Source organism: Apis dorsata, unplaced genomic scaffold (genome assembly GCF_000469605.1).
Source record: "Apis dorsata unplaced genomic scaffold, Apis dorsata 1.3 scaffold_92, whole genome shotgun sequence".
Taxonomy (NCBI): Eukaryota; Metazoa; Arthropoda; class Insecta; order Hymenoptera; family Apidae; genus Apis; species Apis dorsata.
This window is the reverse complement of record NW_006263390.1, coordinates 389,794-393,446: the sequence shown is the minus strand read 5'-3', so window position 1 is coordinate 393,446 and position 3,653 is coordinate 389,794. Positions and strand designations below refer to the sequence as shown.

The following is a 3,653-nucleotide window of genomic DNA, read 5'->3' as shown; positions in this document are numbered from 1 at the left end:
ATATATATACATATACATATACATATATATATATCTTGTGCAATGTTTTCGCGAGTTCTTTCGAGTCTATCGTAAATATAGAAGGAAAACGTGGTGTGCGAGTAAAATATAAATCGTAAATCGTTTGGAATGTGATTGATCCGACTCTCGCGCCATCTCGAACTCGATCGCGAATCGGTAATGTTGTTCCAGTAATGTGGCCCGCATTGGTGGATTATCGCTATAACGTTCTGCTTTCGAGCGATAAGAATTTCACTCGCGATTCGGAAAAATATGCTATGCCAGATGGCTTTCAGGTACGTGAAAAGAGCGAATACCTAAAATTAATTTCTTCCATATCCGGCGGTAAGTTTATACTCGCTCGAACTCTAAATAAATAAACACGATACTAAGGTCACGAATAACGAGGGAAAAGAAGAAGGAAGGAAGGAAGGTTAGGTGTCGACTCGGAGGTAGTCGGGGGGAGGGGGAAGAAGAAATGGAAACGGTAATGGGAATGCGTGGAAAGTTAGAAAAAGAGGGAGGATATATATGTGTGTGTGTGGATGGAGCGATGAAAGTATGAAAATGAACAAGAAAGAAAAGAAAAAAGGATAAGAGAACGATAAATCCATTCGGAATGGGAAACCAAGTTATCGAGAATGAATGCAACGATGACAAACGTTACACGAACGGATTCACGATTCAACCATATTGTTCATATTTAACACGCGATCGCGCGAAACTGTTAATTCTTTCTTCCTTTATAATAATCTCGTATTCTTCCTCTCAATCTCTGTATACATATACACGTACGTAATGTATATATATATATATTTATATATATAATTCCTTGCTAAATCTCAGACTCTTTAACGATTATTCGTGGTAATACGTGCCACGAGATTACGCTGAAAATTTGTAATCGAGGCATCTTCTACGATCGTCGAGGATGCCCCGTTTCCTTCTCATCCTTTCGATTCATTGCGATCGTCGACACTGGGTGTCCTCTTGAGATCGTTGTATCTAACTATGATATATCTACACTTTACTTATACGCCTATATCGATTGGTTGATCTTTCTTCTCTTTCGCTCGATTTTTCCACTTTTTTTTTCCTTTTTTTCTATTTTTCTTTTTTTTTTCTTCGACAGTCTAAACAGGCCCAAAAGCCTGTTCCGAAACGAAGGAAGAAAAATCGACGAGAACGTCGATCCACGGAGGCGATCGATCGACGTTCCCGATTCTTCTTCTTCTTCTTCTTGTCCTTCTTCTTTTTCTTCTTCTTCTTCCTTCGGTTAGTCACGTTACTCCACATCGACTTTCCACATGGTGCCGTGTGCTCCCGTCTAGCTCGATTTCCCGCTCCGACGAACAAACGATGGATGATTCGAATCGATCATGGCCGTTAGACGTATAAAAAGATTACCGATCGATTCCTTTAATTTTTTTTTTTCTTTTTTTTATTTTTCTTTTTCTTTTTCTTTTTTTCTCGTTCGGACGAGAATGCTCGAGCTTGACAATTTTCGGCGAGAATTTTCGCGTCTTCTCGTTAGATAGACGGCATCGCGTGGACAGTTGCGGCGTACTTTAGATTATTTATAGATGATCGTAAGCCTGATCGAGACGCGCCTATTAACATTCGACTTTATTATGATACAACGAATAACGAATAAATCGAAAATCGCGGCGTGGCCCGATCACGCTTCTTCTCCTCGCTCCTCGATAATAATAATTAATTTAACGAATTAATTATCGTCGCCGCGTTCGTAGTTCTCGTTGATTAATATCCTACACGCTACGTCGTTTACGATGTACAATATCGATTAATTATCAAATTATTAATTCAATCATTAGAATTACTTTAGAATATTGGTACTCTTTCGCGTCATCTCCGTTTCATCATCTTTCTCTCTTTCTTTCTATCCTCTCTTCTTCGTTTATTCCGCACTCTTTCTTTTTCCCTTGCAGTCTCTCGCATTCTCGCTCTCACTCTCACTCTCGCACATACACATACACACACACACACTCTCTCTCTTTCTGACATTACGTTCCGGACGATTTAATCGCTACACGCATGTTTGTAGATTTTTATTGCGTTTCTTCGAAACGTTGGTCGCCTCTCTCTCTCTCTTCCTTCCCCACTCTTTCTCACTCAGGCACACACTCGTAAATAAGTAAGTACATTCGTGTAGACTCATACTCATTCTCTAGCCGTTCTCTCGCTCTCTAACGCGCAAATACAACATTCATCCCGCGCCACAACGTATTCGGTTACATGTTACGAAGAAAATTATACAGAGCGTTCTGCGCGACAGCGTCCGCATCGTCGTTTACATTTTGTCGGTTTTTACACCTTTCGTCGTAAAAGTATAGTTGAATCGTGAGTAGGGCCCTTGCTAATATATATTTATATAATATAAGTAAATATGTATAATAGGTACGTATAAATAAGTTTGTTTTGTACTATAAAGAAAATTAAAATGCCGAGGCGTCGAGGGGAAATTGCGCGGCGCCGAGAGAGTATTCGATGGCTCCGTGGTCGCAGTTATTGTTAATAAAAAAAAAAAAAAGTGGAAATCAAATTAAAATTTACGAAAAGAAAAAAAAGAAAAAAAAAAGGCCGGGGGGGCGAGGGGAAATTGCGCGGCGCCGAGAGAGTATTCGATGGCTCCGTGGCCGCCGTTATTGTTAATAAAAAAAAAAAAAAGTGGAAATCAAATTAAAATTTACGAAAAGAAAAAAAAGAAAAAAAAAAGGTAGAGAAAAATAAAAAATATTGCAACGAAATTGGAAGCGGTTTCCGATTGAAAATCGAAATAACGCGGTACCTATATATGTATATTTATCGCATAACGTCTCGCGGGAAAATACTCAGATCTTGATTTTATTTTCGTTTAGGTCGCGTTTTTTTTAACTCGATCGAAGTTAGCCCGTATTTCGCATCCTCGAACACTCTGTGGGCCGACCACGAGCTTCGTCCTCGACTCGAGATGATTTTTTTTTTTTTTTTCGTTTTTTTCTTTTTTTTCCCTAATAGAATGCGTTTGGTGAAAATCAGGTGGGTCTCGAAGAACGTGTTCGTGTTACGCGTGTGTCCGTGTTCATTCGCACCATCGTTCACTCATCCTCTCTCGCGCTCATCCTTTTTCGCTTCGTGTACGCGATATATATATATATACCGTCTGTATGTATAATTTTAGTAGTGTTAGAGTGTACGTCGTATTTAACGTCGTGTGTCGATACGAGTGTACGCGTGTATAATTGTTTTCTTCCTATAATGCACGGATCACGGCATTCGAAGGGCGATGCATCCACGCGAGTGCACGATTAGCAGCGGTCGTCTCCTTTCGGTTTTATTTTATTTTATCGTTTTATCATTCGTTTAATCAGTCACAGGAGCTTTTGCGTGGCGAACGCTTTTCCCGTCGGGACCAATGGAATCGAAATGAATCAGGAATGAATCAGGAGGAATTTTCTTTTCTTTTCTTTTTTTCTCGTCGTCCCGGGATCGTCATCGTCGTCGTCGTCGTCGTCGTCATCGTCATCGTCGTCGGCATTCGCTGGCAGTTGACCGAAGGGGAAGTTTTCGCGCGTTGCAAAAGTCATTCCGGTCGAAAGGTTTGACTCGAATAAAAGGGAAAAGGAGGTAGGAGGGAGAAAAGGCAGGGAGGG

At 40.4% G+C, this 3,653-nt stretch overlaps 1 protein-coding gene and 1 long non-coding RNA gene across 3 annotated transcripts in view; one reads left to right on the top strand and one right to left on the bottom strand.

Annotated features, from left to right (window-relative positions):
• LOC102675860 (protein turtle) overlaps positions 1–3,653 on the bottom strand; it is a 53,539-nt gene that overhangs the window by 3,359 nt on the left and 46,527 nt on the right. The window lies entirely within an intron of this gene.
• The window catches only part of LOC116185064, an 18,522-nt gene that overhangs the window by 14,568 nt on the left and 301 nt on the right, over positions 1–3,653 (top strand). Inside the window, exon 2 of the long non-coding RNA XR_004149804.1 lies at positions 419–438. This is a non-coding gene — a long non-coding RNA (uncharacterized LOC116185064). The remainder of the gene's footprint in view (positions 1–418; positions 439–3,653) is intronic.